Genomic DNA, 14,509 nt, shown 5'->3' with positions numbered 1-14,509 from the left:
CTGTTATTGTTTTGACTCTGCCTTAAAAGTACGGGAACAACTTTGTCTAGGTTAGAACTTGGCAGACCATCATGCTGTAAATGTGAATGTCTTGTTCTCCTTTACTTTGCAAAGTAAATAAAGTGCTGACTGAGTAAATCCATCGATCTCCTTTATTTAACTGCACTAAACATTTGAAAACTTTTTTTCACACAACAATTGGCATCACGAACAGGATTCTCCTACGACAGATTTTTTCCGAGGACAGCGATCGTCAGAAGGGTTAGGCACCACCTGGAGGAAGCAGTCTTCCAGCCTCAATACCCCGTGTAGAGGCTTAAGGGAATGAGGACTTCTGGCATCGAGGTCCCTGGAGGTCAGCGGGAGGATCAAAACGAACCATTCCTTTTTGAGACGGTCAAATGAATCTTTTGTCGGCACAGTTTAAATTAAATTTGCTGTAATTTTCAAGTAAAATCTTATTTTGGCATATCCATAAATTTATATGTTCTACCCATTTATACATCACTTAAATGGGTTCATCATAGTCACTTAGTGACATTGCCATGTGGAGCTGTGTTTTGTCTGTATATTTTCTGTAATAATACAAGCTATGGGGAAGCATTGGAAATATTGAATGGAAGTGGCCCTAGGATTGACCCTTGGGGAACCCCATATTTAATATTTGTAGTCTCCTATGTGAAGTTTCCTGATTTGAACCAAGAAGATTAAATAAGTCAATATGCATAAACATGCCAAAATTTATACAAATACAAAACTAAAAGTAAAAGTAATATTTTTTTAATTGAAGAAGGACCAGTCTAAAGTTAGTGCTTAGCTTTAGTTATTTCAGCTAGAAACCACTGGTCAGACCCCAAATCTGGCTGTGGTTTTAGACTCACACCTCAGACTTTAAATGGGAACATTAAGACAGTAACAAAGCTGGCCTTCTGTTACAATAGCTGATGAACATTTCCACGTTTAAAGAACTACTGTCTGCACTTAAATACATTACAGATTTGTTTTAAGTATATCATCCACCCAGACTATTCAGGTCTACTTTGCATATCCCGAACCATATAAAAAATGGAGAATTAACACATAGTTATATGTTCCACTAGGAAAGAAACTCTCAGGAAACTGTGCTGAATCCCTAAGTTTCAATACATTAAGGTTAAATTCATTTCTTAGATCTGGCTTTGACTGTTTTATTAAAACTGTTAATGTAAACATAGTCAAATAAAATGTGTAGCCCGACTTTCTTTGCCTGCTTCTATTGTGCTACTCTGTTGTACTTAACTCATTTTTTTTTATTTTCCTATGTTCGATTAATCTACAATACTTTGAATTGTCTTGTTACAAAGATGTGCTATACAAATAAACTGACCTTGCCTCAGTTTTAAAAAACCCTTTAACGATTGTGTTTGCAGTTTACTACAAGCCATGCAGGGGACACAGCATGGAAGTCTACCTGCAGGACTGTTTGGTAGAAAATCAACCTAATAGATCACCCAGTGCACATCATACCTACTGTTTAGTGAAACATGGTGGAGGTAGAATCCTGGTAAGTGGATGCTTTTCTGCATGGATAGAGAAGCTGGCCAGAAAAGATGTAAATATGGACAAATGATAGGGATTGCAAAAGACTTTGGATTGCAGTAGAGGTTTTAAACATGCAGCCTGTGCTGGGTGATTTAGATTAATGGAGCCTAGGTAGATGTTCAACTGAAGAAGATCATTGCTCTCCTACATCCACCTGCGACACAGCCAATCAGCTTTGAACCACACCTCCACGAAAACCAATCGGCATCAAAAGTTCATCTTAAAAGGCCTCCGATACACACTTGTGTGCTCCTTTGCGCAGGCGGCGGATGCGCTGTGTGACTTTATTCAGATGACAACGTTTCAACTCACCTCCAGCCCCTCCTCCACCATCATAGCTAAAGCTTCATCAGAGTGTCATTCCTCCAGGACTCTTACTGCGTTCCCTGTCTCAGCTTAACCGGTACGGCAGAAGACCGCCATGTTGAGCCTGGTTCTGCGAGAGGTTTCTTCAAAATGTGGAGTCTTTCCTCTCCACTGTCACTTCATGCTTGCTCATCATGGACAGGTTCTCTTAACCTGTGTTATCCAACTGGACTTCCATCTTCCAGGTCCCTGAGTGACACTTACAGTGACGGCATGAGAGACCAAGACCTTGGCCCCTGTGAAGCCCTGATATGCCCATCTGAACCCAGTACACTTTTTGACACCAGAACACCCACCTTTAAGGAGGTCAAAGAGGTAATCAAAGCGTCAAGAGCTGCATCAGCACCAGGCCCCAGTGGAGTCCCATACAATCTCCCTCCTCAGTGTGGAGTGCAAGGCCTTCTTTAAGGTAATTTCCAACCGTTTCATGGAATTTCTGCTGAAGAACTCCTACATCGATACATCTGTGCAAAAGGGGTGTGTGCCAGGAGTCCCGGGGTGTATCGAGCACACTGGTGTAGTGACACAGCTGATCCGTGAGGCGAGAGAGAGCACGGGTGATTTGGCGGTTCTTTGGCTGGACCTTGCCAATGCGAGGTCTTTCCGCACAAGTTGGTGGAATTATCCCTGAGCAGATATCATGTCCCAGAGAAGGTGCGGCACCTCATCCTGGACTATTATGAAGATTTTAGTCTCAGGGTGTCCTCTGGGGCATCAACATCGGATTGGCACCATCTGGAAAAAGGAATAATCACTGGCTGCACGATCTCTGTCTCCCTGTTTGCCCTCGCCATGAATATGTTGGTGAAGTCAGCAGAAGTAGAGTGCCGAGGCCCATTATCCAAATCTGGTACCCGGCAGTCACCAATCCGAGCATTTATGGATGACCTCACAGTAACTACTACATCAGTGCCTGGGTGCAGATGGTTGCTGCAAGGCCTGGATAGACTCATCTCTTGGGCAAGGATGAGTTTCAAGCCTGGGAAGTCCAGATTCCTGGTCTTGCGGAAAGGGAAGGTGACAGACCGCTTCCGCTTCAGCCTGGGAAATACCACTATTCCATCTGTGTCTGAAAAACCAGTGAAGAGCCTTGGAAAGCTCTTCACTGGTGATCTGAAGGACACCTCTGCACGGCAAGCAACCAGCACCAACCTTAACCAGTGGCTCCTAGCTGTTGACAAGTCTGGACTTCCTGGGAAGTTCAAGGCTTGGATCTATCAGCACAACATCCTGCCCCGTCTCCTCTGGCCTTTGCTGATGTACGAGATCCCACTTACGACCGTGGAGGGCTTTGAGAGGAAGATCAGTCAGTACCTGCGCAGGTGGCTGGGCTTGCCTCGCAGTCTGAGGAGTATTGCCCTGTTTGGACATAGGACCAAGCTCACACTCCCGTTGAGCAGCGTGTCAGAGGAGTTCAAGGTTGCCTGGGCTAGAGAAGTCCTTCTCTACAGAGACTCCACTGATGGGAAGGTGTCTTCAGCAGGGATGGAGGTCCGCACTGGAAGGAAGTGGCGTGCCAAGGACGCAGTGGAAAGAGCCGAGGCGAGGCTGCGTCACAGCACCATGGTGGGTACAGTGGCCACAGGGCGGGCAGGGCTGGGCAGCAACCCGAAGCCCTGCTACAGCAGAGTGACAGGGAAGGACTGGCGTAAACTTATCCAAGAGGAGGTTCGGGCAGAGGTGGAAGAAGCTCGCTTCAGCAGGGTGGTGGGCATGAGCAAGCAGGGGGCCTGGACCAAGTGGGAGCATGTTTCCAGCCGTAAGATCACCTGGACTGATGTATGGAGGGCGGAGCCACATCATTTCAGGTTCCTCGTCCAAGCTGTGTATGATGTCCTCCCAAGCCCCACTAACCTGTTCACCTGGGGCCTGATAGAATCGCCTGCGTGTCAGCTCTGCCAGAGGAAAGGGTCTCTTGAGCACATCCTAAGCTGCTGCCCAAAGGCCCTGGGAGATGGCAGATACCGCTGGCGCCATGACCAGGTCCTGCGGGCAATAGCAGATGCCATCTGCACTGGCATAAACACCAGCAAGAGTCAACCTCTAAGCAGGAGCATGATTGCCTTTGTTCGAGCAGGGGAGAAACTGCAACCCTCCAAGAAGACCCAAGGGCGCCTGCTCACGACAGCAAGGGACTGGCAGCTCTTGGTCGATCTGGGGAGGCAGTTGAGATTCCCGGATTACATCGCAGCCATGACACTCCGCCCGGACATGGTGCTGTCATCAACTTCCATCAGGCAGGTTGTGCTGCTTGAACTAACTGTTCCTTGGGAGGACAGAATAGAGGAAGCCCAGGAGAGGATGAGGGCTAAATACACAGAACTTGTGGCTGAGTGCCAGAGGAATGGCTGGAAGGCCTGCTGCGAGCCTATTGAAGTTGGCTGCAGGGGCTTCGCAGGCAGATCTCTACACCGTGTCCTTGGACTCCTAGGGATTTGCGGTCTGCAGAGACGAAGAGCAACCAAGAACATCTTGGAAAAGGCTTCACGGTGGCTCTGGTTGAGGAGGGGGGAGGCGTGGCGTAGTGCGCTACCTGGACACAAGTCGGGGAACTGATCACCCCCGGCTGGGTCGCCCGAGTGAGGGTGTATGACTAAGACCCGAAACACCCAGTGATCTCGGGAGAGTCACTGAAGATGTGTCCAGGTTGCACCACTAGGTGTATTACAATTCTAGTGAAGCTCTAGTATCAGCTCATGCAATCCACTGGATCTCCCCATTAAGCTCAGGATACCGTCTCGCTAACCAGCAGTCTACAGACTGACCAACTTCATCTATCTCCACTCCACCACCAGTTTCAGGCCTGGGGGGAAACAGCCCTATTCATTGCTCCTGTTCATGCATATCTATCAAAATTAATCACTATTTTTCCTGCCAAGGTCTGAGCGCCAAAGACAAAGTAATTGTATCAATAAATTTCTCCTAATTTTCTTTTCTCTTCATGTGAGTTTTTCCAGATTGAAATACACATTAGTTCTCATATTCATGTGTTAGCATGCAGGCTAAGTTAAATTCTAGACTTAAATTGATTTTGAAAAACTGTGGAAAAGCTTTCAAATACACTTTCCATGAACTTGAGTTTGAAGTTATTGTAAAGAGATCATTTCAGTTTTTGTATTTGGAAAACTGGTAGATACATAATCAAAAGACTTGCAGCTGTACACTGTGGTTGTAATTTTTACAAAATCTTAAACTTTTCAGGCAGAGGATTGGGATGTTGAAGCTATGTTCCACTGCAGAGCCTGCATGATCAGAATGAACCATGGTTTTTAGATGGTGTTCAGATATCTAAAGCTAATAAATGTGGCTTAGCTTTTATATTAACAGGCTCCTATTATTTCAGCAGCCAAGTCTGTCTCTGCCTAGTGGTTTAGGAAGCTTAATCTGTTTCCTGAGGCATGGACTAAGCATGTTTGGGTAGGCACATTCTTTTCTTAGCATGAAATTGTACTGTAATTGCCATAAAATAGAACTACACGAAGTCCACAAAGTGAGGATCTTTAATATATTATTAAATGTGTAATGCATTGGAATTTGCAGAGCTCAGTGTTGGGAAAATTGTTAATGGATTTGGTCCATCTCAACCCACTTTATGTGTAAAAGCGGTTGTTTAATTTGTTGCACACGCTGAATCTATCCTCTTAGGTTTGGTTCTCCATTTTTGCCTCCTACCTCTCAGCTTCTCTAGTCTGCATCAAGGAATGGGTTGTTTTTTTAATCAGTGCTCTTTGCTTCTGACAAGTTGTGACTACATGAGAGGGCAGTTTGTCCATCAGAGCTGTGCCGGCTGCAGCAGACAGTGTTTAGCTTGGATGCCAATGAATGACATTGTATGGTGAAAGGAAATGAAAAATGCAAGATTGTAATTCATGGGAAAGTGGAACTGATTTTTAAGGATTTTTTTCACTTTCCTCATGTTGCTTTACTTTAAGTTTTCCAAATATGCCACAGCTGAGTGTGAACTGTGCATCGTTGTACTGGTAGTAACAAGGCAAAAAGGTGCTGCCAGCTCCCTTTGCCCCCCCATTTTGGCAGATGTGGGACCTTACTGAAACAAGCCTTCGTGAAATCCAAATGCTCAATATGCCAAACTGATTTCACATCTAAGGAGAAGGAGCGGGTATTTTTGCACAAAAACTATCCAATGCCACCTTCCAAAGAAAAGATACTACAAATACTTAAATTTGAAATATAGCAAAGTCAGACATTTTTGCTGTTTAATAAAATTAGATTTTATAGATTGTTACATTGCCTTCATTTCTATTTGACTGTTATGCTCAATAAGAGTTTGTATGTTTCTCACAAGAACATTACTGGTGGTGCACCGCCTCCTTCCTCAATTTCCTGTGTAACTATTCATCTGCGTCTGTGTAAATAACCACCTAATGGACATGTAATGATGGGTTCAGGTTGATAAAATAGTGTGCACATAAACCACCATGGCTATTTTAAGATTAAAGTTGTTTAAAGAAAATCAAAGTCTGCTTTTGTTTGTAAAATAGCCTAATGCAAATGAGACATTTGAGAAGTTAATCAAAGGTGTCTGAATTAACTCTTGTGAGGTTTTAAAGGTTGGAGCTATTTTTTAGAGAGTCTAAGTTACCTTTGTTGTTTGCCATTGTTAGACTGCACATTACAGTAGCTAAATCGGACTGATTGTGGGCCTTTTGAATGCAGGTAAGTTGTTAAGTGATTCTTTCCTTTAAACAGAATGTAATTTCATAAAACTTGAACCATTTCTTTTTTCTTTTTTTTAATTGCCCATTGACATAGCTCCCATGCTTTGGGAAATATTTTCTGATACTTAAGGTCTATTTTTTCCACCAGGTAAAATCAGACTATGTTGTCATGATTCTGTCCATTGTGGACATTTTGGTTCTATTTCCGTTTCTTTTTGAGTTTTCAATTAAATTTTGATTTATGTCATTCTGTATTTTCTTGGTTGGTTTCATTTCCATTGTCATTCTAGTTGTTTTCCAGTTAAATTTAAGCAGTGTTATTTTTTGATTTACTCTCTTTTGCCCCCTTGTGCCAGTCTCCTTTCCCCTAGCTCCTTCCTAGTCAATGCTATCCAGGAAATCCAGGAAACAAGAACTGACATTTCCATGGACACAAGGTGGGAAAACACTGTTACTTTGCTTATTTTGAAAAGGATGTGGTAGGAAGAGAACTTGAGAGCCTGACCTAAATTTTGCCGGGAGATCGTACAAGATTATTAAAGATAAGTAGAAATCTTTTCATACAAGGGAATATATCGATTCTAGAATAATATAATTTAATATTGCCCTCATAGGACCCTGCCTGGTTGAGATAGTCAAACAGGTGCATCATGTGCAGTCATAAGTCCTCAGGACTCCTCTTCTGGTTTTAGTTCCTGGCCCAGTTGTTGCTTCACTTCCCCTTTTTGCTTACAAACCTTTCTCCTGACCAATTACAGTAGAATAAATACAACTGGTCCCAAAAATCCTAAACCATAATGACAACATTAATGACAATAATAAAGCCATAATATTTGCATAACTTTATAAGAATTTCAAACTTCTGGAAATAACCCGCACAGTAATATTTACTGTGCTACCTGATTTCAATCATTTTGGGCGGCTACCTGGTGTCAAACAGGTGTTGAAAATCAAGGTGTTGGCAACTAAGACTAAGATTACTATAACAGACTTCTAATTTAGGAAGAGGTGACATTTAATTCATTCTAGGTGGGAAGTAACAGCACATTCCAGTCGGATGTTTCTTTACAACTTTCTCTCTTTAAAAACCTCAAATTTGCCGCTGGCTAACTTTACCACTTCCTCTCTTCCTGTGAGATCAGGCAGCTACGCAGGCTGAAGCCAAGCAGGGTCCAGTCTGCTGTGGCTTGCAAACAGCTGGCAGAAGTTTTAAGTGTACCTTTTCCACCTGCGGGTGGGCGTCAACACAAATGGCTAAATAGTGCTATCATCCAGATTTCCCGTGTCAAGGCACCACCCAGAGTATGCACGGAGACTCCTGAATACCTGTGTTGTAGGTGTTTATTTTCAACCTTTTTAAAATCATAATCTCATGTCTATGCTGTATGCATGTTCATTGTTTTGTTACACAGTGATGTGACTTATTTTATTTGCTTTAAATCACAGCTCTCCTGCAGATGGCAATATTGTCCTGATTTGAAATCACTGTGTACCCTGTTGAACTCAGTGCCACTATGTGTGAGGCCTTATTCCTTAAGGGTGACATTTAACAAGCATAAGTAAATGTCTTCCCCTGACTTTTCTTCCTTTTCTCGGTTGGTTTTATTCCTGATATCAAAAGCAAAAGAACTTGCAGCACAGGAACAAAGTGGAGATCTGCAGGGGCTGAGATGTGGGTCGCTTTGGTTTGCCATGAATCCGTCCAAACTCTTGGTAGAACACCAATTTCCAGGACAGAGGGGGTCAGCTGTGTAGATGAAAGCTGGTCTGTTTGTCTAAAACCAACACAAAATGGAAATTTGTCCCAGTGCTGGTTGCATGGAAGACTTAAAGGCTGCGGGGGCACACGCCATTACCACCAGCGGAATTTTCCTAAAACAAGGCAAGAAAAGTTAAGGGCAGAAATATAATGAGTGAAGAGAGAAGGGAACCCTCCAGAGAGGAGTGAAACTTTCCACAGCTTCTATATTTATGTAGGACAGGGAGGCCTTTCTAACGAGGAAACGATGATGAGGAGGGTTGACTTATTACTAAACGAGGTTGTCTCTCTCTATGATCTTCCCACTGGCTGCTTTTTATTGCTGACTTCCTCTGTCTTAATGTCATCCTTATAGGGGGAAGGCCATCCAGAAAAAGAAGGTATTAACAGGCCACGAGGGCAAACCAGCCAGAATTCCCACTTCACCAGCCAACCCATCCCTCCTCTCCCGTGATGACGCAGCTTTTTCTTGTTCTTGAAGGTAGGCCCAGAACAATAGCACACTAATGGACGAAGCTGAATCACTTCTTTTTTTGCTGCTGGAGTTACAGTTTTGAAAGCAAGCACATTACACAGTTGCTGAACCAGATCGATAAGCATAAATAAACATGTCAACCTGGATTATTTTCTTCTGCTTGCTTTCATTTCTTTCCTCTGTGGCCATGAAAACATGTCGACATCACAAATCTAATAACAATCTGTGGAATATGGTTAATTTACACTAAAAGGTCAACCTGGAGTCTAGCAAACTCCTCACACAAAGACCTCAGTGTGTCACCATCGCTTGGTCTCCATCAGCACTAGCTAACTAACTAGCCTCCAGAATGACAGCCTCACTTGGAAATTTTGTATATGATAAAGTATGTGATAGGTAACCCCTGCTGACCCATATTCTCTCTTTTCTCCCTCACATTTGACATCCACTTTTTCTTCTGTCCTCTTTAATAAATACTCTTCTCGGATTTCTCCCTTCTGCATCGCATGCGTCCCCCAGCCCAAGCCCCAGCTGCTGGCTCCCTGCCCACAGCTGAAGACATGAGTGCCCAGTGACGCTGTGCGATCCCCCCGGGGATGGTTGGGGGGCGTTGGGGAACGTTGAGCTGGTGGGAATGGGGTGGTCAGAGTCTGGATGAGCTGAGAGGCCACAGAGGAAACCACATAACCACAGCGTGTGTTTTTGTGTGGTGCTGTGTGCAATGGTGTGAAGCTGAATCCCAGGAGTCCACATGGTGCTACCTGCACACCCAATATAATCACATGTGTGTGTGCGCACACTCATTCAGAGTGTGTTTTTGGTTCTGTTGAAGACTCACCAGCATAAAACTGGGTGGTTCTGGTTAATTCCTGTGAAAGTTATCATGGCTTTAGGTGGGTTAAAAAGTCTGACTCCTTATTCTACCCAAGGGGCTGTATTATTATAGCGTGAAGGCACTGCCTTCTTTAACCTCAGATTATAGACTAAATTTATTCGAAGGGCACTTTCTCTGTATGATGGCACATTCTGAAAAATAACACCTCTGAATTTAGGATTTTATACAGGCTTTATACTGATTAATATCTTAGCTAAATCATGATTAAATTTCCTACTGATATATGATGCTTTGAAGTGTATTGAAGCAGTAAGGAAAACTGAAAGAAGATCATGATGTAGTCCTGCCCTATTAAAACAAACCTTTGTTTTCCTTAAAAATATTTTTGTCAGTATTCAGCATAAGGAACTACTGACAGGGCTCCTTCCAGGAGCTGCTTACTTTTAAGGAAATGTTCACCGAGGTCAAAGGTCAGCTGAGAAGCTAGCGAACTTCCCTTGTGACACCTACAGCTTTCGGCTAAAGTTTTCACGCTTTGGGATTTTATTGGACGGGCTGACATAAAGTGGTACTTAATGGTAAAGTGTCAAGTTATAATTCATCTTTGTCAAAATCTAAAAAGTGTGGAGTGCAATTCTTTCAATCCACAAACACAAAAAAAGAACTAAAGTTCAGTCAATTCAAATTGAGACCAACTGTGACTCTTAATCTTCACATACAGATTATTTACTTTATTCAGTACTTTGATGAGACTATTGTAACACATCACTTTGCTTAAATTCAATATTAGCTCTCATTGTATCTTTACAACTGTTAGAGGATTCACTGTTCCTGTTAAAGAAAAGTCTGAGGTCCCTACCATGTTTCACCGAAGTTTAGTTGTTTATTTGCACTTCAGTTTTCTCTACAGTTTGTGGTTATAAAATAAAAAATGTGAAATAGATAAGAGAGTATTAAATATTTCGTGAGATGTTATAAAAAAGCAATGTCAAAAGTTGTCCCTGTAGGCAGAGAGGACATATATAGAAATAAGAAACAAAAAAACTTCTATTTTCCTACTTTGAAAGCTTTTTTCAAAGTTCCAAATCATCTCAATTTAGTTAACATGTAAAGTCTTTTTACCATTGATTTCTTACTTTGAAATAAATTCAAATATTTAAGATAGCATTGCTTAATTTTCTTTAACACTGCATTGCCTTTTTATGTAAATATCTGCATTGGCTGGACTCTACTAACACAGTTGGTTTGAAGTGATATTTCTCATGAACAGATATTGTACCAAAGCCACATACTTTATTCCTAAATAAGTCTCTAGGATCAAAGTGATGCTGTGTGAAAGTAAATAACAATGCCTTCTGTGTGTTTTTTTGGAGACTGCTGTTGATCAAAAACTGCACAAATCTGGAATAATCCCCAGGAAGAGGTGAGGAAAGTCAAAAAAAGACAAAAAAAATATTTTCTGGCTCATATTAAAAGAGACACTTTTTTGTTTCAACGTTTTACCTCAGCTTTAAATCCAGGACTAGTTGTGGTTTCTACTACCTAGCCTGACACAGAACAAATGTGTATCTCCGAGCCTCACGTGCCTTCCTCTGTACCGTCAGGAATGATTCACGACGGTTTGAAAGTAACTACCTCAGAAGCAACGCAGGCTCTCTGCTTTCCTGTGTCAACACCCCTGATGTTGAGGTGATGGTGGAGCGTTAGTGACGGTAGTTTGACCTGTCATTGTATTAGTCCTGGCAGGTGTTAAGGGGATTAGAACCCCAACCTGCACCAAAAAAACAACCACGGGAAGGCAAAAAGATCAAGACATATATAGGTTGCGGTTGTCATAATACACATGTGGGTGTGAAGTAGACTGGATTAATGTCTGACACATGCAAGGCCTGTTAGGCATTTTGAACATGTCTGTAGAATGGTGTGAGCACACACATGTCACTCTCCAATAGGGTGAAGATCACCTCCTGCCCCCTCTTTGCGTAGTTACACCCTGTTTGTTTTTACAGTTGCATTGTGGGACACCATAGCCATGCGCCCCCTGCTCCCAACTGTCAAACAAGATTATTGGGGTTGCGCCCTTCTCTACCAAGTATGGAAGTCTACTAAAAGGCTAAGCCCATGGTATTATCGCGAACCATATCCATCCAAAGAAATATAAACTTGCACTTAAAGTCAAGAAAATGTTCTCCCAACTTCATTTGCTCTGTTCAGCAGCATAAACAGAGACTGGAAGCCATAACAAATGAAAACCTTTTGAAACAAAAGGTCTACTATTTTGAGTACAAACATATCGAAGACGGACTGTTTCCTTTCTTCAATGACCAAAAAAAAAAAAAAGACTCTTCAAAAGTGTCTCTTTATGGTTTTGAGTTGCAGCAAGAAATTGGATTGGGGTTCAAAGTCAGCTCACTGAAGGTCTTCCCAGTATAACAAGAACCATGAAGCCTGAGAAACAGCACAGAGCCTGAGGTGAGAAAACAGATGAAGTGTTAGACTGGAGACAGAGGCCGAAACATGTGACAGGCATATGAACATAATCTTGAATTGGAGCGATATGATCTCTGCCAGAATCTTACATTTTAGTTATAACCCACTTTATCGTTTGAGCTTCGGGTTTGGATTTTGCTTTTGCTTCATCTGGAAATCCAGATATCAGAGGGATGATGACCAAATTAGGTTACTCATATCTCTAACACATAGCACAATAAACTAAAGTATGATATTCCCCTCTCCAGATACAGGCAGAGATAAACTTCTTGCATGCAGACTGCATTAACTAATTGGAAGTTTGCTGTATTACTCTGAAAAAAAAATCCAATAGCTCCGACGTGTCACAATACCTAAAGTCCGTCATAAATTATGTCAGATACTATTAGCTGTTCTTGAAAGCAGATCTTTTTTCCCTTTGTGTGCTTTGGCTAGCAGAGGGTCTAAGTCAGAGTGCAGACACCTGGAAAGGAAAGAGAGAAAAAAAAGAGTACTAACAGGATAGCTGAAATGGGGGTATTACAGGAGGATAAGGGATGAGAAGTCTGCTCGAAGGTGTAGTCGTAAATCGGGCTGCATGTAGTCAGCAAATCACAGAGGATTGGAGCAAATGATTTACGAGGTCCTTATAGCCAAAGGGAGGTGGCATTACAAGCTGCAAAGAGATACAAATGGAGAGGCATTAACCTCTACCTGCTGCTGTCAGACAGATAGTTGCTCTCTTGCTTAGAGGAAAAGTACCATCTGAGGCTGAGCAATGAGTTTCAGGAATTATAACCCTCCATAATAGATATTCTGTGTGTTCAGTGGTGGAAAAAGACCCACATCAACCTCTCTGTCATCACTTGGTTGGTGAAAGTGAACCATTTATTTCTCCACTTTGAAAGGGGCAGGTTACTCACATCTTTCAAGGCCAGCCCTCTGAGTGCGTTTTTATACTGCAGCACGGAGAAATCCTCGTGAAAATGAAAAATGTCTGGGGCTGAAACGGCCTGTGTGTTCTGCGTGATGAAATGAGCCGACGGAGTAACACCAACAGAGGTGAAAGTGATAAATTCGACAGGCGCGCTGTGAAAACACATCAAACCGAGTATCCCCTTTTCTAAACATTCCACGCTCGTTGGAGCACCTTCGCATTTATTTGTTTTTTAATTCGTTCTCATGCATTTTAATAGATCCATTACCTATAAATATCCAAGCGCATACAGGGATACATCCTCAGCGCCAACCAAGAATAACAAGCCCAGGAAGGCTCAGATAGAGGGAGCTGTGTATTCATTATGATATGCAGCGTTCAATTGCCACATTAATTAAGCAGCTCCAGTCAGCAGGGTCAGAATGAGCGACAGGACCGGTCACTGGAGGCATGCCTGATGCTCTGCCAAATCTAAGCCTCTCTGTCCGGCAGCTGATTTATGGATACAGGCAGAGTTTGGAAAACTATCCAGGAGTCATATTTTTAGTGGGCGGTAGTGCCGTGCACATGTGTGGGGACTTAGGGCAGCCCCATGGGACGCTATTCATCTCTCATCACTGCCATGATGATAACATCCCCCTCTATAAGATACACACATCCCCATTCAGCAAATTCACTCTTACACTTGGAGGAACCAGGTGGTGGTCAGTTTCCTACAAGCAGGGTTACATAAATACACAGCCAGCATTTAGATGACACTAGGTCTCTGGTATACTCTTTTCTTTGTAATCCTTTTGTGAGTTTGTGATTAGCGGATGTTTAACAGGAAGTAATTGAGGAGTGTGTACAGACCGGTTTCCTTCCTGCTCAGACGGAGGGGTAATTGGTTCATGTTTTAACAGCTCCACAGCTCCTACTGCCTGGACGTCCCCCTTTTCTTTAATGCCTTCCAAAATGTTACACCATTTACATATACATTTGCATTTCAATAAAGTGAAGAAACACCATTTTGGTGTCACCTGCCCATGGGCAGATTATGTTTATTCATTTGCATATTGAAATAGTTGATTATGAGCATTACATGCTTGAACACAAACTTGCAGGGTCAGTCAGCAAAAGAATGGAAGGGCAGGAAGATGAAAGGAAGGTGAGTTTCCGGCTGGCATCACACATCAAGTGGATACACACATCTGAAAAGGTTTTGCATCAGTAAACATGGTTTACCAGTGGTATTAACATGTATACTCATGCCTAAGAGTTCAAACTTTGTGAAATACTTTAGCTACTGTTCTAGGATTATAAATCCCTTCATGATCAAACATGATTTAAAAGATAAACAGAGTAGATTTAACTTTCAAATTCTAGCTATGACTATCCTAAATTTTCTACAAGTTTTAAAACCTTTTTC

At 42.5% G+C, this 14,509-nt stretch overlaps 1 pseudogene; it reads left to right on the top strand.

Moving 5' to 3' along the window:
* Positions 1-324: 324 nt before the first annotated feature.
* Positions 325-4,615, top strand: LOC119784137 (annotated as a pseudogene).
* Positions 4,616-14,509: the final 9,894 nt, after the last annotated feature.

This window comes from Cyprinodon tularosa, unplaced genomic scaffold (genome assembly GCF_016077235.1).
Source record: "Cyprinodon tularosa strain WSP-4 unplaced genomic scaffold, ASM1607723v1 ctg22, whole genome shotgun sequence".
Classification (NCBI taxonomy): Eukaryota; Metazoa; Chordata; class Actinopteri; order Cyprinodontiformes; family Cyprinodontidae; genus Cyprinodon; species Cyprinodon tularosa.
Note: the sequence above shows the minus strand (reverse complement) of the source record. Positions and strands in the feature narration are given on the sequence as shown.